Genomic DNA, 24,395 nt, shown 5'->3' on the forward strand with positions numbered 1-24,395 from the left:
TAATACTTTAAAAGCCTCTTGGGTGATACGAGATGCTAGTAGGTGCAGTCTGCGTGTGACCTGCACTTGGAATGCAACTTCAGGCTGACAGCATCTAACGACAGCCGTGTTAAAAGTCACATGGCATTTAGCAGTGTGTTTCCAAATGGGCCCGTGTAATCGGCTTGCTCTTTGAGAGCTGCTCTCGGGAGTTCTGCCTCAAAGCACGAGAACCTGCAGGATGCAGATGTGACTGCCCTGGGGGTTTACTCTGACTGGGCCGGGACCTCCTGTTTGATCAGCCTGCGCTGATACACACGATCCTTAGCCTCCTTGAATTCGCGGGTCTGTTCACGGAGAAGAGTGGGTGTTGCCTGGACGCACGCCGCTCCCACACTCTGATTTGGAGTGACCATCCACCTGGGCCGCTGGGGTCCCAGCTCTTGGTGGGGAGATGGCACTGGTCTCACAGGTGTTTCTGGGGTCCTCATTCTGCAGATGGAGCAGAGTCCAAGGTGCCCTGGGTGGGCACCTTTGTGCAGTGAGTACCCCCGCCCCGCCCCCCAGGCTGGGCTGTTACCTCCGTGCTATCTCCATCTCCACGCCCATCGGTCCTCTTTATTTCCTCAGTGTTTCTCAGAGGCCTTCAGACCTCACTGAGCTCCACCCCAGAGTCCTTGAGCATGCATCTCATTACTGAAGTTGACTTTCTGTGGTTCCTTCAGTTTATTTTTCCTTGGAGGTAGTACTTGGGGGAGGTATTCAGGGGGCTGGGAGGGGGGGGCATGAGGTAAAATGAAAAGCGTAGACCCTAGGCATGCCAATCCATTTGTTTTGGCAGATGCATATACCTGGGTACCCCAACTCTATCAAGATATAGAACATAACCGTCATTCCAGAAAGTTCCCTCATGGTAGTCCCCATTCCTATCTCCCTGATCATCTCAGGCAACCACGCCCCACCCCCACATGATTAATTTTTCGTGTTCTAGCATTTAATATACTACGTGATATACATATTCACACGTTGTACATACATGTATATTATAGCACATATACCTTTTGGGAAAAGCTTTTTAAATTCAGCTTTTTAAATGTGTTTGAGATTTTCAGGTGTTTTAGCCTGGATCAATTGCTTGTTCCTTTTTACTTGCTGTGTAGTATTCCAGTGTAGGAATCCACCAAGTGAGTTTACCCAAGTACCTATTGATGGACACGTGGGCTGTTCCCAGCTTTTGGCTATTCTGAATAAAGCTGAAGTGAACCATTCTTGTACATGTATTTTTGTGGACAGACCTATGTTTTCGTTTCTCTTGGGTAAATTCCTAGAAGTGGAATTGCTGGGTCATAAAATAGGTGTATATTTAGTTTTATAAAGCAGTTATAATGACATTTTACACTGCTACCAATCATGTATGGAAGATGGAGCTATTTTTTAACCACTTAGCAGAATGTTGGCTTTCTGCTTGAGGGGTTTGGGGCGGGGAGCACCTTCCTCTTCCCCGTTCCCTCCGCTAGCCAGACAGATGCAGCGTCTGCACCATTTGCTGTGCTGTGGGGTGGGCTGTAAAGCTTGCCTGCTCTGGAAGAAGTAACCGTTTTATTTTGTTTAGAGGGGCCTGCTTCTCTTGGCTTTCCCGGGATGTTCAGAACAATTGTTGATTTTTCCTGGGCACGCCTCTACCTGCTCCAACCCCCAAGCTGTCTTCCTATCCCCTCCCCCACCCCCCAAATACTGCACCCTCTAGTGAAGCGTGAGGGTCAGGGCCTTTGGTTCCTGGTGTTTTCCTGGTCCTTTGTAACATCTGTGCCCATGTTTTTGCATTCGTAACTGACAGAAGTTCATTTTTGGAGCCCACTGATAATCACGTGGTAGCACATGCATTTCTAGTTTCTTTCAGCGTGGGGAAACAGGCTAAGCAGGTGTTCTGTGCAGCTACCTGGCCACCTGAAGATCAGCCACCAGAAGATCAGACACCCCGTAAGCTGGGCCACCCAGGAGCTCAGTGGTCAGGGTGTGCCGGCCTCGCTGGCCTTGGGGAGGCTGCTGCCAGCTTTTCGAAGTCTCTTTAGGGTCAGTGCTTTCAGGGATGTGGTTTATAGGACTTCTAATGTGTTCTCATGAATGGATTCTATTTTACTTATTTATATCCTGTCTCTTTGGAGAAAGTATTTTGAGGACTCAAAAAAAAAAAAAAAAAAGAAACAACAAACAAAACAAACCCAGGATTGGGCTTCCCTGGTGGCGCAGCGGTTGAGAATCTGCCTGCTAATGCAGGGGACACGGGTTCGAGCCCTGGTCTGGGAAGATCCCACATGCCGCGGAGCAACCAGGCCCGTGAGCCACAATTACTGAGCCTGCGCATCTGGAGCCTGTGCTCCGCAACAAGAGAGGCCGCGATAATGAGAGGCCTGCGCACCGCGATGAAGAGTGGCCCCCACTTGCCGCAACTAGAGAAAGCCCTCGCACAGAAACGAAGACCCAACACAGTCATAAATAAATAAATAAAATAAAATTAAAAAAAAAAAAAAAAAACCCAGGATGCTGTAAGAGGGGATGAGATTGGGGAAGGACCAGAGTTGATTAAAAAACAAAAAATGGACATACAGCAACTGCAAATTTCCAGACAGTTGGCTGTGAACAGCTCTCTTCCTGTGAGTTTAGAGACACGAGTTGTTGAGCTCATCCTAAAGAGAAATGCTTGGACTTCCCTGGTGGCGCAGTGGTTAAGAATCCGCCTGCCAATGCAGGGGACACGGGTTCGAGCCCTGGTCCGGGAAGATTCCACATGCCGCAGAGTAACTAAGCCCGTGTGCCACAACTACTGAAGCCCACGCACCTAGAGCCTGTGCTCCACAACAAGAGAAGCCACCGCAATAAGAAGCCTGCACACCATAACGCAGAGTGGGCCCCGCTCGCTGCAACTAGAGAAAGCCTGCGTGCAGCAATGAAGACCCAACGCAACCAAAAATAAAAATAAATTAAAAAAAATAATAATAACAATAAAAAAAAGAGAAATGCTTCCTTAGAGGGAGTTACAGGGGATAGAGGGTTCTGCCATCAGCCAAGGTCTGGTAACACAGACCTGTTTGCTTGGGCCTGGGTCCACCCGGAAAGTCAGAAGCACAGTGTTGAGGGACAATTTAGGGGAAGCCATTCTAAGGGTATCATTTAATTTGGAATGGCATTTAAAATACTTCAGGGACTAGGCCAGTTGAATTGGACTGGGTCATTCTTCCAAAAAGGTATTTATCTCAGCTGGGCTTTTGCTAGGTGTTTTTAGAGATGCCGGTTGGAGTTTCACTTCTTGCCCAGGAATTGGTGTGCGTTGGCCTTACTTGCCGGCCTCTCAGGTGTGGAGGTGGACAAAAGGAGGGGGCAGGCCTGGCTGGTTCCAGGATCAGGAACTTAAGTCAGGGCAGGGTCTGGGTTTGCTTTGGTTGGAGTCACGGACTCCAAGGGCGTAAAGCTGTGATGTCCATGCTTGTGGATGAGCCAAGTTTGAGGGGCGGGTGGGATGGGCAGTCAGAGAGGAGGTGTCTAGAAGGCGGTTGGTGAGGGGCATCTGGAGTTCCTTGGAGGGACCGTCGAAGAAACTGACTTGGGAGCATCTGAGTGGGAGTTTGGGCAGAGTTGCACTCTCTCCCTCTTTCATGTCTGCTTCTCTAGCACTTGGTGTTCTGTTCTTTGTTCCTTGTTGGAACTCCTTGAAGACAAGGTTATGTTTCCTTTATCTCCAAATCTCCCTCTCAGCAGTACCTGCCTCTCTGTTGGTGCAGTATCAGAATGGATAGAGTGGTGTGGGTCGGGTGTGTGGTACAGCTGGGAAGGTAGATGGCAGAGGAGAAAGGGCTGTTGGCTTTGACCATCAGGAGTCCACACCAGAGTTTTTGGATGTGTTGGGTATGTGTGTATAGGTAGCTATAGCTGTAGCTATGTGTGTATATATTGGGTTCAATAACCTTGATAGCAAGGCTCGAAAAGCAGCACTGCAGCCAGGAGAGTCCACTGTGCCTCGGGGGAGGCGGCCAGGCTGATGACTTCTGTGGGCCCCAGGCGTGGGGAGATGGGAGCACATGTGGCGTTAACTGGGAAGGCTCCCCTCTTAGCAGGAGGCTGGGGGTGCAGGAGCCAAGCCGAAGGTCCCCCACTACACATTTTGGTTCACCCGCGCTTTCTGCCTTCACTGTTGCTGCCACAGGTCAGTTTGCAGGATCTGGCCTCATGCGTGGTGATTACTGGCCCTGCTCATCCATCCAGTGGGGTGGAGTTTGTCACCAAGGAAGGGAATGTACATTAATCCAAAGAAGAAGAGAAGTTCCTATTATAACTCTTCTTTTTCCACACTCTCGTTTTCTTTCAAGCCCCAGTGACTAGAGAATTGGCTCCAAGTCTCATGAGTGCCTGTTTTAAATGGAATTAGAACTTGAGTTACAGAATCATGGTGGCTGGGTAGCATTCCTCTCCTGTCCCCATGAGAAGTTGGTTTCCCAGGGGCAAAGTGACTTGCCTAAGGTCACACGGTAGGACGAGGCAGGAAGGCGTCTGCAGCTGAGGTTTCCCAGCTCCGGCTTGGATCTGGGCTTTGGTTGTGAAGTGTATCCCACCCACCCTGGTCCTCTCCCAGGCTGCCCACTGCACTGTAAGTCTGTCTACAAGGCTCCCCCGCGTTGTGCAGGCACGGGCCTGGCCTCTCCTTGCCGTCCCTCCTCCAAGGGCAGCTTCCCTTTCCCAGGAGGAAGGCTGCTGGTGCAGAGTTGGGCTGCATTGGGCATCTTCTGTTTGGTCTTTCCAGCCTCTGCCGTGACGCTTCTTCAGGTGTTCTTAGGATCCTCCCCCCACATTGGTTGGGGGCAGGGTGGGGTGGAGGGGCTGACTTGCCCACATTTCATCAAATTCGAGTCAGATACAAAGGGATTGGCAGTGAAAAGTCCCCCTCCCCCGGTCTTAGACTCTGAGAGCTCTCTGTTCCTTTTGCTGTCTGTCTCCTCTGCTGGCTCCAAGATTATTTGGTGTTGGTCCCGGAACGTTTGCGTCTCCTTTGGACACTTGGTATGCGACATGCTTGTTACCCACCCTTAACTGACTTGAAGTCCTTTGGTCTGTTTTCTTTGTGAGCACTTGCTTTTTGCCAGGGGCTGGGGAGGCAGGCGTTACTCCACTTGCATTCCAGTGAAGATGCTGCTTACCTTTCCTTTTTTCAAAAATGACCCTTGGTACCTTCTTAGGAAAACAGTGGAGACAGGGACCATACTGTTCTCTTAAGTTCCCCAAAAAGTTGATGCTGCTGACAAGGTTTGCATTCCTTAAGTTGAGAAGGAGGGCTAGAGTGTAAGCCTATTCTGTATCTCTAAGCATTTCAGAAGAAAGATATATCTGTGCTCTGTGTTTAAATATAGCATGGTGTTTGCTACTGAGTTGGAGAAGAAGCAATTGAATATGTAGGTCATTGACTTAGGAGAATGAGTTCGGAGTTTTCTTTGCATCTGATTAACGCTGTCTTACAGTTGGGCCAAAATTGGGTTACAGAGAGTTCAACGAGATATCTGGGAGGGAAACCGTGGGGATCATACGAGGGTACCTTTGCCCCCTTAAGGCATTCAGGGGTGCGACTTGGTGTTGGGCCCAGTAGCCCGGTGCTTGGCAGCCAGCGTGGAGGCATTAGCCGCTCTGGAGTTGTGTGGGGAAGACACGGGCTGGGTGCTGCTCCCCCGGAGCGGATCCGTCAGGAGCAAGGGGAGAGGGTTCTACTTAATCAGGATAAATGCCAGCGGTGTATTTTAATACATGCTTGATTCAGAACGCACTGTTTGGAACTGCATATTTAAAAGGAAACTGCCATCCCCCTTTGAAGGTACGTGACATTTAACAGATCTGTAGCAGGAGATAGGTTTGACAGCTTCGAATTATATTTGAAAGAGTTTTTCTTTTAAGAAAGAAAATGATTACTTCTATTTTAAATGTCATCACAAAGACATAAACATGTTTAATCAAATTATATATTTAATTTATGTAGAATGTAATTTGTATTCCCGTGGAAGAGTCACTGGTTATTTCTTTATCAGCTTTGAAGCTGGGCAGTGTTTGAAAGCGCTCAGCTTTTTGAGTAAATGGCTATTTAAGGGTTTATGGAATCTGAAAAAAATAGTATTGTGATTGAAATATTTTTCGTCTGTACACTTGTACCTAATGGCACATTCTGGGGAGAGGGAGGTACTTTCATTATTGTCAGTGGGAGACATTAAGGATAAACTCCTGTTGAATGGATGGAAAGAAGTGTGACCCTGAAGACAATAAAGGCAAAACAGCAAAGATGCTCCTCCTGTAATTTTCTCCTTCTGGATTCTTTGAATCAGCAGGGAGGTGCCGGGGAGTGTTAGGACTGACTGTGCCAGCTCTCCTTAAAAGGGAGGCAACAGGGGATCTTGGAGGACAGACACAGAACGCCACAAAAGACCTTGAGGTTGATACAGTGTGATTAAGCTTTGTCACAAAAGGCTGATGTGGAGTTCGAGGGCAGCCACAAGGTCCCCAGGCTGCTGGAAAAGCAGGCATGTAGCTGTGGGTTCTCTCAGACAGGTGGCTCGCTGGCTCTGGTAATCTGCTAGGACACTCCAGCTCCAGAACTTTCTCTGAGCGAGCTGGGTGTTGGAAGGTGGCCAGCCCAGTGTACAGCTGCGTTTGTCAGCCAGGGACGGTCTTGGCCTGTTCCAGCCTGCTGCCTGAGGTTTCGATTTAGCCATGTGGGATCAGGGAGTCCTGGGTTCCCCACCACTGTACCCACTCGCCCACACGGACCAGCCCCGGAGGCTGGTTTTCTCTTGTCCTCTCCGGGGCAGTTCTATCACATGTGACCTGGGAAGCTCTGGGCATCTGGCAGCAGCTGAGCGAGAGAAACCAGTCAGTTGTGCCTGTTCCCAGGAAAGAACTTACGTAGCAAGCATCTTTGCCAGCTCCAACAGAGAAGGTCAGGGGTTCAGGAGCCGTGTGCCCTGGCAGCCGGAGGAAGCTAATCCCAGTTTCAGAGTGTGAATCCTGTCAACGGGCTAGGCTCCTTGTAAACACCAATCCACCAAAGAAAGGAATTTCCCTATTTATTGGTCAACATGCACCAAACTCAACAGACAGACCAAAAGGAAAAAAAAAACAGGACAAAGCTACTTGGTATTTTTGTAATTAAACTTGTAGTTGTAAGAGAAATAAGACCAATAAGACCCTTTACCTCGTTTTCCCCCAATTGGTAACGTCTTGCAAAATGATAGTGACAATAGCATAACCAGGAAATTGATACTGATACAGTCCACAGATAACTATTCAGATTTCCCCAGTGTTACACACATTCATTTGGGTGTATTCCCTTCTGTGCAGTTGTATTGTTCGTGTGGATTCCATTGTGCCCCACCACAGTCAAGACAGACAAGTTTCATTACCCCAAGGATTCCCCCACCCCACCGTTCCCCTTTTATAGCCACACCCACTTTAGGTGGCCCAGACAGTTCATGGCCAACATACATGGTTGTAAACGGGGCTGGCTGACTTCCAAGACCCAGCTCACTCAGAGAAAATTCTAGAGTTCGAGTGTCCTGGCTCCTTCCCTGTCCGTAAACCCTGACAACCACTAGTCTGTTCTCCATCTCTGTAATTTTGTCCCTTAAGAATGTTATAGAAATGGAATCAAATAGTAGGTAGCCTTTTGGGATGGAGTGTTTTCACTCAGCACAGTTCCCTTTGAAATTCATTCAGGTTGTTGTATCACTGGTTTGTTCCCTTTTATTGATGAGGAATATTCCACCCCAGAGATTTTTTTTTTTTTAAACACTACATTTTTTTTGTTGTTGGTTTTTTTTTTTTTTAAATTTTATAAATTTATTTATTTATTTATTTATTTTTAGCTGTGTTGGGTCTTCGTTTCTGTGCGAGGGCTTTCTCTAGTTGCGGTGAACGGGGGCCACTCTTCATCGCGGTGTGCGGGCCTCTCACTATCGCGACCTCTTTTGTTGCGGAGCACAGGCTCCAGACACACAGGCTCAGTAGTTGTGGCTCACGGGCCCAGTTGCTCCGCGGCATGTGGGATCTTCCCGGACCAGGTCTCGAACCCGTGTCCCCTGCATTGGCAGGCAGATTCTCAACCACTGCGCCACCAGGGAAGCCCGATTTTTTTTTTTTTTTTTTGGCTGTGTTGGGTGTTTGTTGCTGCGCGCGGGTTTTCTCTAGTTGCGGCGAGCAGGGGCTACTCTTGGTTGTGGTGCGCGGGCTTCTCATTGCAGTGGCTTCTCTTGTTGTGGAGCATGGGCTCTAGGCGCGCCGGCTTCAGCAGTTGTGGCTCGCGGGCTCTAGAGCACAGGCTCAGTAGTTGTGGTGCACGGACTTAGTTGCTCTGTGGCATGTGGGATCTTCCTGGACCAGGGCTTGAACCCATCTTCCCTGCATTGGCAGGCGGATTCTTAACCACTGCACCACCAGCGAAGTCCCCACCCCAAAGATTTTTGATTCAGTCTTAGACTGACTGGAACACTGGGTAAGAGGAAACCCATCATGGAGACCTGGGAGTTGCAAAACAACTCTTCCTTCACATGGACTCTTTCTCGATGTCGGGAGGAACAAGGCACCTCCGGCCTCTGCTAGCCTGCCCTGTTTCTCAGCAGACGTCCATGGGGTGATGTTTGAAGAAGCTTGTGTCCTGATGGCTTGGCTGGTTTGGGAAACCAGCAGAAGAGCCCCCCCTTCACCTTGTGAGTTTTGTTCATCTGTGTTGTGTGTTTTTGCACAGTGCGCATGGATTGAAACAAAACTTGGGATAAAGGTTATTGGGTTTTGATGTTTTATTAGCACTCATAACAATAACACAGGGTGTTCTGCGCTGGTGCGCAAGGAAAGTAAAGGCTGTGTGAGCATGATTTCTTTAGAGGAAGCCCTAGGCACCTAGGTGGCTTTGGCCTGCCTTTATGAGAACTGTTAAAATGACATACCCCGAGAATCTAATTTCACAGTGAGAATTTTGAGCCATTGCTCCTTCAGAAAGCACATTTATTTGCACTGTGTTTTAAACATATATGCGTGTGTATTTACACATGCATCATATCAGTGAGGACAGCATTTATGAAGTATTACTCCCATGAACATCTGTGCTAAAAGGTTGTCTATACTTTCAAAGTTAATGAAATGCAACTGAGTAATTAGGCAGTGAGGAAGTTAGTTCAGGATTCCCAGTGTTATTTACTTGATAACATATGAATCAGTAGGTAGTATTTGCGTTTTCTTTAGAAACTCTGCGGGTTTTTTTTTCTAGATCAAGCCTGTTAAGCCCACCCGGAGCTCAGGATGGGCTCATGCAGCTGGGATGGGCTGTAGGCAGGTCTGGCCTTTGGCTTTTCTCTTCTTGTCCTGGATTCCTCTGGGTACAAGGGGGCAGCATCTGTGTCAGGGACCATCACATCCTGGTGGTCTGAACTCTGGTCGGAGGTGAAGGGGCTGTCCTGATGTGTGGGTATCAGGCTGTTTGGGGCGGAGGTTCCCCATTCGTGGATGTGATGCTCTCTGAGGTCCCATCTGGCTCTGGGATTTATTCTTAAGACTAGAATTTGTTGCCTCTAAGGGGAAAAGTATTTTGGACCCATGAGTTTACTTTCCATTACACCTTTGGGGTCTTCACTCACATTTGTGTTTGCAGAGTTTCTCTGTATTGTTCTCTGTGACGTGCCTAGCGCTGTAAATGGATTTTCAAAAGTCAAGTCATTCCTTTGGTGGCACGTACAGCAGCTGGTCCATTTGATGGCAGTGATGCGCTTCACTTTAAACTTAAACCTCCCCTGAACCTGTAGGTTCGGGTTTGAGTAAATTTGTTTGAAATAAAACTGAACTTAATTTCCTTTAGGCCTTTTTTTTCTTCCCAGGACTCTGGGTTCTTGAATTCCCCTGGTCCTGTTAGGAAAGCATTTGTTAAACGATAGAATTGTTAACAAGTATTTGTTAAACATTTGAGCGCTTCTAGTGCTGAGCTCTTTACCTGCGGCATCACGTGCAGCCCCACATTCGAGGGGAGAACGGTCACATCCTGGGCTTGTCCTCCCCAGCTAGAGGTGAGGGAGCTTTTCTAGGGCCACTCGTGGTCTCATTCTAATGCTCTTCACTATTGTTTGGTCTCCAAGTTCTCTAAGATAAAAATCACATTCTGTCCCTGCCCACATGGAGCTGACCAACTAAACCAGTGACAAACCTGACGAAGCAGCCGATGCAGTGCCTTCTACACACATAAAGGGGTGGGGATGGAGGTACAGTTACGGAGAGCTAGGGTTTGAGGGGCGGTTACTCGGCTGAATTAACTTTCCCCAGCTTCCTCCCTGCTCAGTATCTTGCATTTAGTCCATTGGTCCGTAGCGTTGGTATCTAAATCCGATCACTCTTCTTGTGAGTAATTTTTCAGGGCTTGTGGACTCAGCCATTTGATTCTCAAGCCATATATATATATATATATATATATATATATATATATATATATATATATATATATATATATATATATATACACACACACACACACACACACACACACACATATATTTTCTGCTTCTCTCTACTCATTCTTCTGCAGTCTAACCTGTGGCCGAGAACTTGGCTGGAGCCTGCGAAGTCTGCCTTGCTGCAGTGTCCGTCCTCTCCTGCAGGCCCTGGGGAGCCAAGGGATCCCCACTGCATGGTGCCCTCTCCCCTGCCCCTCAGGGATTCTCCCAGGTCGATTGGCCACTGGAATTCAGATCTATGCATTGGCATTCCTAAGAGGGACATCCTGTTTCTAGATGAAACTTGCATGAGGTTGGAGGGGATATACCTTACTTCCTTTTAAACCCACCTTGGCAGTGCAGCTGTTACTTAAGGACTTAGATCCTAAATAGAGCCACTCTGCAGTGATGCTATGGCCCGGAACCAAGGCAGCAGCTGTCTCTCTGCATCCCCAGCTTCAGCTCCCTCTCCTGATGTAGAAGCCCACGTAAATTCGCTGTACATTTTCCAGATTGTAGGAAATCTGCTCGTTGCAGAAAATGGAGAAATAGAGGAAAATATGAAGATTAATGCACAATTTTTATGATCTGAAAGACTTATATTGTAAAAATCACCTTAGCATATGGAGAAATAACTTCTTCTAACACTTTGGGTGTATTTTCTGTCTCCTGCATGGTATGCATACACTAGCAAATGACATTCACCGTTTAAAGAATATTTTTAAATTTAGGTATAAGATTTGGAGTCTTATGTTTTATATTTGTTTTTCCATTTAACCTGTAAATGTTTTTCCTAAGTTGTGAAATATTTTTGAATTTTTAAAACTAAATAATTTGTTGAGATACAGGTATCATAATGTATGTAGGTATAACATGATAGCTATTTGTTTTTCTCTATAGTGTATCAGGAAGGATAGTTATCCAACTGTTTTCTGTTTCAGGGAAGCATCTTAGATGGTTTATTTTTATGTGAATCTTTACTCCTCCTCTAATTACTCCCTAGGGGTAGAATGGGGTGGGGGGGATGAAATCTAACTTTTCAGAAAAGGTGCCCTTTCATACTCCCACTGAAGTGGTGGGGGGCTGTTTGTCTCACCAACTCTTCAACATTTTGCTCTGTCATCCGTGGATTTTAGGTTACAGATTGTCAGCTTAATAAGTTTTATGTTGCTGTGCTGAGCATCGAGAGACCCTCTGCTTACTGTCTGACCCTGTGCCCCTTGTCAATCAGAGTGTCAATGGGGTGCCTAATGAAAAGGAATTCGGGGGACTTCCCTGGGATTTCGCCTTCCAATGCAGGGGGTGCGCGTTCGATCCCTGGTCTGGGAGCTAGGATCCCCCATGCCTCAGGGCCAAAAAACCAAGGCATGAAGCAGAGGCAATATTGTAGCAAATTCAATAGAGACTTTGAAAATGGTCCACATCAAAAAAAAAAAAAAAAAGTCTTTAAAAAAGAAAAGGAACTCAGCACCTCTTCTGCGCCCTCCTCTCTACCTGGGAGAAAACCGAGGCCAGGGCATTCATTTCAAGGTGCCCTAGTGGTTCGTGGTTGCTGTTAGCTGGGCTCTGCTCTTGGGCCATCTCATCTCTCTTCCACTCCCAGCAGGTTCCGGAACCTCTCCTAGAGGTGCGTGTGCCTGGGCTGATAGCTTTCTTGTTCAGTTACTATTTGAAACCACAAAAGGCCACCTACAGGTGTCTCTGATTTGACTTGTGGGTTTACACCTCTGCTGCCTGATACATTGGGCTGAGACCTCAGGGGCCAGGCTTCCCTTTGAGCCAGGCTGATTGGAAGAGGGTCCTCCCCCAGCGAGGACTCCCCACTCCTCTGGGCATTTCAAAGTTAACAGGGCGGCTTCCCAGCTTGTCTGACATTGGGACAGACTCGTGGGGGCCCAGCCAGGCTTCTGGGAACCGGGAGTCAGACTGCCCAGGCCCGCTGCCTGCACTTCCAGGGCCAGCTGGGCAGTTTGGGGTGTGGGAACGCAGCTTGAATTCACAGGATGACGTCGTTGTGTGTGGGGTTGCTGCTCATTGAACCACTTTTTTTTTTTTTCTTTCAAAACTTGGCTCCTGTTGGGCCAGATTTGCAGCACCCGTTTATCGATTTACTTTCCGTGTCCATTTTTCCAGTTGTTTCCAATTCCCTCCCCGCCCCGCCAGTCTGACAGCCTCATGCCCTTGTTTATTTCTCCATTGCTGGAGCCACTGAGAACAGAGCCTTTCCCCAGAGGAGTGAAGCCCAGCTAATGCTGCGAGGCTAGGCCATTTCTGGTCACCTAGCCGGGCTCAGATCTGCCGGCTCTGTAGGGCGGGTGCAAAAGCAGAAAGCTGAAAAGCAGCAGAGAAACAGACACATTAATTGACTACACCTGAGACAACACTGAGACAATATCCTATTTTGTTTTCCTTAAGAAAGTGGCAGAGTTCCAAGACTTCCCTTACAGTTTTCCACTGGCTCTCCTTATATTTGAAGACAAGAGTTCTGAAATCTTGGCTGTTGGGCCTTTTCATGTTCTTAAAACTTAAATGCAGCTGAACATATTTAATATTACAAAATTTCCATAAACATTCTCTCTACAAAGACTGTATGTAAAGTTTGTGCCCAGAGGGCATTTTTTTTATTGAAGTTGAAACTCTTGCACATGGCGGGGTGGGCAGTAATAATGAAGTGTTGATTTGACCTTAGGTGTCTTGACACCAGTGTGGCTGTATAGGGACATGGAAAGAATTAGCTTTCAGGGTCCCCCTGCCTCAATAAAGGAAAATTGTTTCCAAGCTAATTAATATGGTTTATTCACTATTAGGCAGTAGTACGTGGAATTGGATCCTGGAAAGGAATGATGCAGCTGCACTAAGGGGAAAGTATCTCAGGTCACACCGTGTTAATTCCGTCTTGTCCAGCGTTTCCCTCTTCAGAGGACGTAGTCTTTTCCTTGGTTTTCCCAATGTGACAAGCAAACCAGAATTCCACACTGCTTTGTGCCTGATGGGCTAGGCCTTTCTAGGGGTGCGTTAATACTGAGAGGCTGGGCAGGCGCATACATACACATGGGGAGGGAAGGGGGGGCCCTTCCCAGGTGACTTGGGCTTGTGCCATCGCTGTGTCAGCCTGAGGTCCTGGTTAGGGGCGGATCACACATGTGTGGCCCCGAGTTCTGAGCGTGGGGAGAGGCCACATCCCCCCAGCTGCCGGCCCCTCCCACCCGCCATGTTGCTCAGAGATGCCCGTCTGTGCCCCCAGCAGCCCCCCAACATGCAGCTCTGGTTACCCCGCCCAGTCAGCTGAGGGCAACCCGAAGCCATCCCGCTGTGGGTCATTATGCATCCCTGGATGTGTGGGAGACCTGCTGAGGGTGGTCAGGTGTGAACCAGGAGCTGGAGGGGGTGGGGAGGGGCCCAGGCTGCTCAGGGGTCCCGTGAAATGTATTCTAGGAGCTACGGCCTGTGGCCTTGACTTGACTTCTGGCACTTCTGTCTGGGCATGTCCCTCTTTGGCCAGAAGGACTTCTTTTTTCTGAGAGGGGCAGGTCGGTTTTAGGGGGCGGACATTTGGTTTCTCTGTGGATTTCTGGGTTCCACATCTACTCGGGACTTTTCCCCGCCTGCCACCCTTGAACTTGAGATAGTTGTGAGGCCCGGCTGTGGATACGTGGGCAAGCCCCTGGCACCTGCGTCCCATGTCCTCACATCCTTATCGTGATTCCACCATGGAGGGTCACTCCCCTTTTACACAGATTGACACCCCAAAATGGTGCTGTGTGGCTAGTGTGTGCAGCAGGAGGGGTGAATAGGTTGACACAGGGCTTGCACACAGACCTTCAGGTCACCACGGCTCCCTTGAGCTGGGGCTCAAGTTCCGCGTCTGTGGGTCCCTCTTGCAGCAGCCCATGGGCAAGTGGCTCCTTCTGCCCTGAGGCACTGGTGGGCAGCAGGTTGCCCCGAGGTAGCTGTGGGCCCTGCAGCTGTGGGCGGACCAGCATTTCCTGGAAGGCGATACCTCATCACTTCAGCAGGGCTCAGTCTTAAATTTGATAACAACAGCTGCCCTCTTGAGAGGGCCAGCCAGCGGCGTCCGAGCCAAGAGAACACTGATGAGAGAGAAGGCTGGGGTTTCTGGATGGTTCTTCCCCAGTCCCTTGTTCCTTTTCTGAGCACAGCCATGCCACAGGACTGTCACCAAGCGGAGGGCGAGGCCACCCTGCGGGGGGAGCGTGTAGGTCCCCCAGAGACGTGGTGAGGAGTATTGGACTCTTAGGCCAAACAGGAACCATTTATCTCGTGATTTGAGCAGAGATTGGTTTGGTTCTTAGCAGATGCTGATGATGACAGACTTGTCCTGTGTCCTGGAGTCGTGTGCCAAGCCTGACGATGACTGGCATTTACTGAGTACTGGCTGTACACAGGCCGGGCACCGAGCTCCCTGGGCATTACCACTTTGAAAGGACCTGATCATCTGTGAAGCAGATGCTGCCTTCTCCATCTCAGACAGGACAGAGTCCCAGGGCGTTGGTCACCTTGACCCGTGGAGCCTGGGCTGCTTCTCTGTAGTGTCCTGTTAACTCCATGCTCTCTCCTTAGTCCTTTCCCACTAGCCCCTCTATTGCAGTAAATCTGTGAGGGCCAAGGGATGATTCTGCGGACTACTTTCTGGTTCTCTGTTAAAGTAGTAAGTGTGCATGGGGCCCCCTGGATCTGAGATGAGCCCAGCGTGAAGGAGGGCAGGTTCCAGATAAGGCCAGTGCTCTCCTCAAGCCTGGGCCTCCTGCTTCTGTCCACAGTTACCACATGAGGATCTCTCTCCTGCTAATAAATGTCCAAGCCAGGCCTCGCTTTTGCTCACTGGCCAGCCGGGAGGAGAGGAAGCAGAGGCGCTTTCCTTGGAAGCAGTGGGTGAAGGGGCCCCCACCTGCCATAGCAGGACAGAGGACGGGCGTTTTAAAGCCTAGATGACCCAAATATGAGTCAGGCAGAGCAAAGAATTCAAGTGGGGTTCAGGCAGGCCCCGGGTGGTAACAAGAGCTGACACATCAAAGCGTTAGAGGCGTTAGAAATAATTCATGCAAGTAAGTGGGCACTTTGTGATGCCTGTCGCAGGCTGGGGGGGGAATGCCGGGGCGCCCACGCTGAGCCTGTGTGCCCCTCTTCTCTCTCCAGAGTTTGGGTGATGCAGGGCACAGAGCAGAGCGCAGGAGCCATTCCGAAAGAGGGCGAAGTTCAAGTGGGGGCCAGACTGGTCCTCCTGGAATGAGGCGGGGCAGAGTCTCTTAGGATCCCCCCTTCCAGACCTTTTTAGAGCTCATCTCATTCCGTTTCTGAAAAGTAGACTTATTAACTATAGACCTAGAAGGTAATTTTCATATGCCCGACTCAGTGTAAGAAGAAACTAAAAATCCAGGTGGTGGGAACCCTTCTAGGCGATGTGTCCTGAATTTATAAGTTTCCTATATGAAAGCCCCAGCCCTGGCTTGGACTCCACCAGGCTCTGGGTACTGCTCTTCCCTCCCTCTGTGTGTGTGTGTGTGTGTGTGTGTGTGTGTGTGTGTGCACGCACTCGCGCACACACCCACACCCCCTCATCGTCATCAACTATGGGTGGAACACATTTGCCAAGTGATGTTTAATAGATTCACCGAGGTTGATCATATGGGCCAAAAATAGATGCCCTTTTCCTTGGCCAGAAGCAGCGGAGTGAACTTGGAGCTGCCTGGCATTTACTGGCCGAGGCCGAGTTACTTGGTGGAACAGCCCGCTTAGCTTGCTGGGGTTGCTCGTGTAGGAGCAGTGGTGATTTTAATTAGCTAAGTCATTTCTGTGTCTTGTTGTATACTCCTAGAAGTTCTTGGAGGAATCCTGCCAAGAACATTTCCCCTGGCAAATCTGCGGGGCACTACTCCCTGTTGCACTGTCATCAAGTATCTACGGAAACAAGTGTTTTTGAATTTTTAGCCTTTTTAGCCTTTCTGTAGCTGCATTCTTTTTAAGTACTTATATCCACCTTCACGTAACAATGGGCACTTGCTTTAAAGATTCTGACAGTCTTCCAAGCTTTTTAATGTTCTTAATCCACTAAATAAGCTGTCACCGTTCGCTCGGGCAGTCTGCAGGCTCTTCTGAAATCTTGGCTTAAAATTCTGTGAAATGTCACCGGCCAAGTTGTCTGTTCCTTGTTTAATTACTTTGACTATGAAGTATCTCAAGGAAAGAACCTGCACCCACCAGTAAGATTAGGTAGGTGTTAACATGTTGCCTTTGTCTTCAGACCTTAGTTGAAAAGAATGTTACAGACAGGCATATGTGTGTGTGTGTGTGTATATATGTGTGTGTGTGTGTGTGTGTGTGTGTGTATATATATATATATATATATATATATATGCAGTTAAATGTTTGATTTCCTACTGTATTCCAGACGTGGAAGACTTTGGAGATGAATAACGCATGATCAAGGCATTTAAACATTTAGAGACTTGGCGATAGGTAGAGTATGTCACAGCCTGGCAGTCAGGAGTGAAGGTGTCACAGATGTCTAGGGTACGGGTTTTGAAGGGCGAATGAGAGTTTGCTAGGCAAGCTCTCGCTGCCTCCAAAGGCTGGTTCCTTGGCAATAATAGATGCTTAGTCAACATGAAACTACTGTGTCATTAGAGGCTTGGAACTACTGAGAGCCCGTGCCTGTCCCTCCTTCCTAGCATTTCAGAGGCTGGGATGTCTCTCTTCTCTGCACCCTCCTCCCTTGAATTGGAAAGTTTGGGGTGTAAGGTGGTGTGGAGGCACAGTGGGAGTGAATTACTTCTTGACCTTGGTTATCATGGTAGCCCTGCGCATGGAGACCACCCTGTTCCTGCTGTGAACTCGTGTAATTGTGAAGTAGGAGCTGGCTGGCGTCAGGACTTGGACACTTCCTTACATTAGAGAGAGCACAGGTTTTCTTTTGAATGGTTTGAGAAGTAGAGTGCAGCTGGGAAACTGGTTACAGTAACTTCATACATTTAAAAAAAATATTAATCAACTATTTGTATCCTGACTCATTGTAAGGTGAGCTTGGAAATGGTCAGGGTTGGCTGCAACAGTTCATTCTCACGGGACTTGAGAAAGGACTACCTTAAAACACAGACACCCTTGGTGCATAGCAGCTCCAATATTGAAATTGCGTCTGTCCTTCATGGGAAAGGCACAGAAAGGATACCTGGACACGCCTGCCGCCCAGATGTTTGCCTTTTCTGTCAGCCCCGGGGAGGAGTAACTTCCTCGTCCGCCCCCTCTTACTGCTCTGGGTGCACAGGAAGTGGTTCAGATAATGTGGATGGTCCCATGTATTTCCTCTTCGTTCCATGTGTAGTAAAATAAATGTGAGTGCTGTTTAACGTATCACCTCATTTCATATTGCCTTTGCCAAGAAAGTGCAATTTTATCGAACATTAGGATTGAATTCTTAACTGAGTAATCAATTTCAGTAGTAAGTTAAAGTGCCTTCTCTTAATGACAACTGCAACCGTTAATCAGTTACAGTGGATTAACAGTTGTCAGCATTTATGCTAATAGCACTTATAAACCGTGGGCTTCTGAATTCCATATTTCTCAAACAGTTGGTAAGACTTTTTGCTTGAAGATATTGATTGTTTTGTCCCTTTGCTTGCTACTTGGAGATGCAAAGAAGTTAAATGACATTTTCACGGCAATGACACAGTATCACCTTCTGGTTTTGCACACTTGGCTTCGTGTCAGAATAGATGGAAAGAGTTCATTTGTTCTGGTTCTCTACTGTTTAATTTGATCTGGTGTGTGACTAAAGCAAGACAAATAGTATTTTTAATGAAACCATTTAATAACCTCTGGTAGCTTAGAATCGAAGGCATTGGAAAAACGCAATTAAAGGATGGCTAGATGTAAACAACAAGGAAAAAATCACTGCTTCAGCTTCACTGATCCAATTCATTTTGCTTTCAGGGTTTCATCGCCTTAAATGGTTTTGAACCAATGAAGCTGGATTCTCTTAAAAAGACGGACAGCCCATCGTGTGAACTATAGAGTTTGTGGACAAATTTATATTGGTGAGTTATTGTAAAATATCTCCAGGTAAAAGCTCAGGGTTTTCAAAATCCCCTTTGGAATGTGTTTTCAATTTGTTGATGACTGTGGCTCGCTGGCAGCCTCTGGATGTTTCATCGGGACGTCTAATAGCGGGATCATATTGATTGTCTTTCAATTAATTGCATCTGGTATTTTCATTTATCAAAAGCAAAACACATGTAATTAACTCTGAAGCAATATAGTTCAGTGTAAAGTGATTGTCGCTGCTGCTATAGAGATAAGTCAATGGAAATTACACCAGGAAACTCGAGTCAGGATGGAGCCGTGTTAGGACTTCTCGACATATTAATTACAAAGAATAAAAATGAATTAGGGAAATAGTCCACGCCACCCCGAGTGGCTTGGGCAAAATGGTAGATGGACGTCTTTAGGGAGACAGCAGCTTGCTGATGATGGCACATCTTTAATAAGCTAAGATTTTTAGACTTACCAACCTCTAGGATGTCTTGAACATAGAATGGTTTTTTTTCTGGTGGAATGGATTTAGGGATGTGGGGTGTGTGCTGAGGAGAGCCTTCAATTGTCTGCTTATTTGGAGTATGGATGAGAAAATACCAATGAATAGAGTTCAGTCTTCCCTCCATAGCAAGGACTTTTGGGGGTCCTGAGTTCATTTCAACATGCCTTTAGCCATTTTCCACAAAACCTAGATCTTAGACTCTCAAAGTGGCAACTTCTCAGAAATGATTGATTTTTATCCTGTTGAAAAAAAGGTTTTCTCCTTGAGCTGACAGTGTCATCTTAAAGCCAGAAAAAAAGAGTGTGAGCCAAGTTTCTCAGTGTTCTTTCCGTCGACCCCCAGGCTCGTTCCCTGCAGTACTGAGTAGGACAGACCCTCAGGTTTGGAGAAAGGTCAAAGGCCCACAAGGAATTTGTACAACAGGATTCGTTGCCTGAGACTCCTGGGCAGATTCCAGCACACAGGGTCTGGAATAAATAATAACACAGAAAGAACTGTTGGCCTTAAAATGCAGCCTTAGGCACGGCTTTAGCCGGTGGCCGCCAGGGAGGCCGAACTGACCCTCAGTCTCAACCCAGCCAGTGGGTGTGGCCCGGGGAAGGGTCTCACTGCCTTTTCCCATGGAGGAGGGTCAGTTGCCGACACCGGGGCTGCTGCTCCGGACCTGGGCTCACGGAGCCCACTCCCCAGCAGGTCCCTCTGGGAGGCTTTATTTGTGACGTGAGTAGTTGTACTGGGGTGGTCCCCATGAGCCCCCGCCTTGTAGAAACCCGGAAACCTTTCCCAAGAGTGATCTGAGAAGGCTGTCCGGCCAAAGGCCACAGTAGAGCATGAAGTTCACAGAGGGTTACTTATCAGAGACGACTCCGTAATCTTTGAACAATTCTAAGAATCTTTGTACTGGGGAGATGAGAAACTAGAAATATCAGTAAACCTTCTTTTGGGGGTGGGACATGGGTATATCTATTAGTCATGATGGCCACTCTCAACCGTACACACTCAACTTTGCCTTTTAAGGCCAACATTTCTTTCTTTTCTGGCTCTCACTCATTTTTCTAAAAGAAACCTTTTTTTTTAAAAGACCCTGTGTGCTGGGATCTGCCCGGGGTTCTCAGGCAGGGATGTTGTTGTACACATTCTTTGTGGACCTGGGGTTGGAGGGGTGTTAATTCCAGGATTGGGTAACGGCACTGAAGATGTTTTCAGTGGGTCACAGTGATGGAAATCTGTCAGCGCCCTGCGGGTGTCCAGCTCCACGTCCAAGCACTGCAGTGCCCCATCCTCGAGTCCTTCACGGAAAGTCACCCGAGGTTCACCTGAGGGAGCATCTTGGCTGGGTAGCCAAAACTTGAGAGTGATGCTTGGTACGTTTTGCAGGCACCACGGGGTTGGAAAACTATCTCTCTAAAGATTAGAATGTGGAAATGCACAGTATAAGGATGAAATGGACTTTTTAAATACCAAGAAATGGTTACATAACAGCATTTTCATTTGACTCAACCTAATAATTGAACCACTGCGGGATCCTGTTTGTCAATGATCTCTATCTCAGAGAGAGGAACATTAACATTGCATAAATGCATCCAATACCAGAATGAAATTGCAACACAATTCCTGATAGCAAATTTTTCCCTAGCACCTAGCACGCTCACACAATTGGCCTTGTACAATGGTTCCCAGCACTTATGTGTTTTGGGTATAATTTGGGGTAACAGTTTTTGATAGCACTCTGGAAGAGCTTGAGAAGCTCGGTGTAACGTTGGCGTTGGCCCTCCTTAGAGCATGGCCACCATGCCTGCAGGATGCCTCGTGGTGTCTGTGACCTCACCCAGATAGACTGTGACCCCGACATCCTGGCTGCTCCCCAGCACTGGGCACCCTGCCAGTGGGTTAACCTTCGCCCCTGACCACCCCCGTGTACACTCACAGGGTGTGGTTCTCGCGTGTTCGAGAAGCATGTGTTAGTTCTTGGCTCTTTTCTCTGGCTTGTCACCGTGCCCAGTACATTGTACCCCACCCGCTGGGTGGCTCCTCGCTCAGCCCCAACTGCAGTCAATGCCCAGCAACACAAGAGGGGTATCTTGAATTGCAGCCAGAGCAAGGGACCACATGTTGATTTCAACCTGGTAGCTTACCTGTTGAGATCTCCTAGACAAATCCTTTTTAATGTAGGCAGAAGAGAAGGAAATAAGACAAAAAACACAAAATTCATGAAAAGTCACAGTCTTGGAACGGCAAACCTGTATGGTGCTAGAACCATTTATACGTCATTTTTGTCCTCTTAGTATATTTGTGCGTGCCCTCATTTAAAAGCATTATATTTCTGTTATTCTAGACCTGATAGTCTGGTGTGTGGTTTTTTTCTTTTCATAACTTCAAATCAGACATGTCAGCTTTCTCCCCCCCCCGTGCAAAGAGGCTCATTTGGTCATCACTAATGAATGACTACATGCTACATTTAGATCTGTTGCATTTTGTTCTGCTTTTACTATCCATTCTGTACGTCATCGCTTGTTACAGTGAAAACCCAACATGCTCCGTGGTTCGCTGACTTCTGGAACCAGACTTAGTTCTCCAGTGGTTCAGATGGGTCATTGTTTTTTCTTGTGCCATTTTGTTACTAAGCATTAATATTTGTAGCGGTACCAAGTTACCTTGTAATTTTAACAAAAGCGGCAGGGAAAAATAAGTGCTTTTTGTCAAATGTCTATAGCTAAGTGGAAATACAAATCACAGCCCTTAGCTTTTATTCTATAAAATGATGGTGGCGTAGCGGTGGCTGCGGTTTGTCAAAGACGTGACAGCGTATCCGGCTGCCTGCACCCAGAGAGGCTGTGCACTGCTTTATTTTGACAGATTGCGATAATGATGTGGAAGCTTGACCTGCCCCACAAAGCCCCAGGGAAAGGTGATCTGAGGTTCCCCTGGTGCTGGTGACTCAGAGGGGAGGGCCTTGCAAGGTCTGTTGTAGGGTCCAGGCTGCTCCGATCTGAGTGTGGCTTTAGTGGGCCAGCGGGGTTGGGTGAAGTCATCTCTCTGGTCATTAGGGCCTCTGCCCTGTTTCTGCCAACACAGCTTTCTTCCCGCCAAAACAGAAGGGAAAGTATTGCTTTACTCCAGAAATAAATGCCTACACCTTGCAGCGAGTCTGACTTTTGCTGCTTGAGCATTGGAGGGAGCTGGCTGTGGTCATGCTGGCCCTCGCGTTGTGGCCTCCAGGGTCCCCTTGAGTTCTTGGCCTGCCCTGGTCATCACCCGTCCACTGTTTCCATCCAGCCTGCACTAGGGACGTGTGATCCTGCTCCAGTTTTTAGACTAGAGGCACAACTGCCAACATCGGAAAACACAAACCAGAGCAACATACGCCGGGCCTTTCATCTCCAGGGGACTCGCTAGATGAGAAACAGCCAGGAGGCCGAGATGGGGGCGGCAGGGAAGATGTTGGTGGAGCTTCAGCCCCTGCTCTCTGCGGAGAGGGGAGGAGGGGTCCCAGCTGGAGCTCTGGGTTCTTGGTTCTTGCTTGTGTTTTATTCATGAGCCGCAGATCCAAGTTCCTGTAGGAGCCGTTCTCTGGGAGGTGTTGATTCAGCCCTTGTCCTTTCCTCCAGGGAATTTCCAGGTCCCAGCAAGGCTCCTGGACCAGAGAGATCACCCACCTAGTCCCTTTGTTCTGTTTTCAAAGTCTGTCCTTGTCCCGGTCACATGGGGGTCAGGCCCCTAGCCCCTCCATTCTGGTGGGTCATTTTCTGCTCTGCTGGTGCTGTCCCCACCTCCCAGCCCTCAGGACTGGTTCTAATCAACCAGCGAGGCCAGGGAGGCCCGGAACTCTGTCATCCATGTGTCCAGAATAAGCCAGCCTGCCTGTACTTCCTGGGGTTCCCGGCCAGGGAGGGTCTCTACCAAGCTGTGTTCCTGCTGGAGGGCTCTGCCTGGGAGGGATGGCTCCTTGCGGCCACAGGAGAGCAGCGGAGCCACGGCCCTCTCTCCCGGTGGGGCAGGAGTTGGGTCAATACTGAGCACGCCATACAGCGTTACGCGCGGACAGACTAGGTACGTGGCCCTCTCTTCCCAAGATCCTATAACCTTGGCTAAGATCCCTGTTTTATTAGCGAAGAACTTGATGCTGAGATCATATGCCAGCACATGGGGCCCATGAGTAGACCTGGGGCTCGGACACCGATGGTGTAACCCCAGGCTCAGGGTTCCCTTGGTCCCTGCTGAAACACTGCAGTCCTGTGACTTGCTTTGCCGGTATGCAGGATACCTCTGTAGTGATGACTTTGTCGTGATGACTTCGGGGTCCTTGGCTTTCTGGGAAGCTCACGTTCTCGTGTCCATGGTGGAGTCCACGGGAAGCGGGGCTGACCGTGGGCTGCTGCCTGTCCCCAGGGGTGTGGCTGTGTGCAGGGAGAGCACGTCTAAGGCCAGCCACGATGGGAACCTGAACAGACCCCACACAGAAGCATTTCTGCCCCTGGCCTCCCAGTAGACAGAGGAACAGCAGCCCCAGGTTATGGGACAACTAGAGGCCATTGTCACTGGTCTGCTCCTTATCATTTCCCTGGGATTTGGAGCATGTATGTGTGAGAGGGAGGGAGAATGGGAGGAGTGGATGGAGGTGAGAGCCTGCGCAGGGTAGGGGCCAGGCATGTTGAAGGAAATGATATTTCATGTTTGCTGTACGTTTCAGACTGCGGATGGATGTACATGTCACTGTGTGAGTGGGTGGGGAAATGAGCTTTCTCATATAAAAATGTTTGGGTCTCAATCCAGCATTCTGGGTGTGATTAGCGGGAGAGGAAGAGCTTATTTCTTTGTATAAATATTTTTGTTTAGCATTTATATGTTACCACTGCCGCTGTAACTACTATTTCTAGAATGCATTGGGCCAATAACATCTTTTTAAAATATAATCTTAATTTTAGGTCATTTTGGTGATTATTCCATCTAGATTTTTGTGGAGGAACACATCATCTCCCCAGGTTCGAGTGTAAATCTGGCATTACTTTCAGCTTAGCCTCAAATTCCTCAGCTGCAAATGCTAAGGAAATACCCCACAGCTCAAGAAAGAGCCCACACGTGATGCGGAAAGAACCGGGGTACTTACAGAGTTCTTCATCATTTAATTTCTGGATCCTGATTTGGTGCGTTTTCCAAAGTAAGGCTTTAGGAAATGTCTGAGGATTCAGTGGTCCCTAGTGGAGGTTGTCCCCAGGACCATTGCCTGTGGCTTCCCCCTTCCCTGGCGTCCACCTAACACGCAGCTCAACACATTTGCTTTATTGATTGATTCCTTTATTTTTGGCAACCTTGGCAACTCCCACCTGGCCCCGTGCTGTTAAAAACAAAGTCTTCCTGGTTAACTG

At 48.3% G+C, this 24,395-nt stretch overlaps 1 protein-coding gene across 9 annotated transcripts in view; it reads left to right on the plus strand.

Annotated features, from left to right (window-relative positions):
* CTBP2 (C-terminal binding protein 2) overlaps positions 1-24,395 on the plus strand; it is a 165,005-nt gene that overhangs the window by 32,029 nt on the left and 108,581 nt on the right. For 5 of the 9 annotated variants that reach the window (XM_059900533.1, XM_059900534.1, XM_059900535.1 and 2 more), the window contains exon 2: positions 18,426-18,529. The exons of 2 other annotated variants lie outside the window; for them this stretch is intronic. The gene's annotated coding sequence lies outside the window, so the exon portion shown is untranslated. Of the gene's footprint in view, positions 1-5,665; positions 5,834-18,425; positions 18,530-24,395 lie in introns of those variants that run through there. 2 more of the 9 variants (XM_059900532.1, XM_059900540.1) reach the window with 2 other exon arrangements.

The sequence above is a fragment of the Balaenoptera ricei genome, chromosome 16, assembly GCF_028023285.1.
Source record: "Balaenoptera ricei isolate mBalRic1 chromosome 16, mBalRic1.hap2, whole genome shotgun sequence".
NCBI lineage: Eukaryota > Metazoa > Chordata > Mammalia > Artiodactyla > Balaenopteridae > Balaenoptera > Balaenoptera ricei.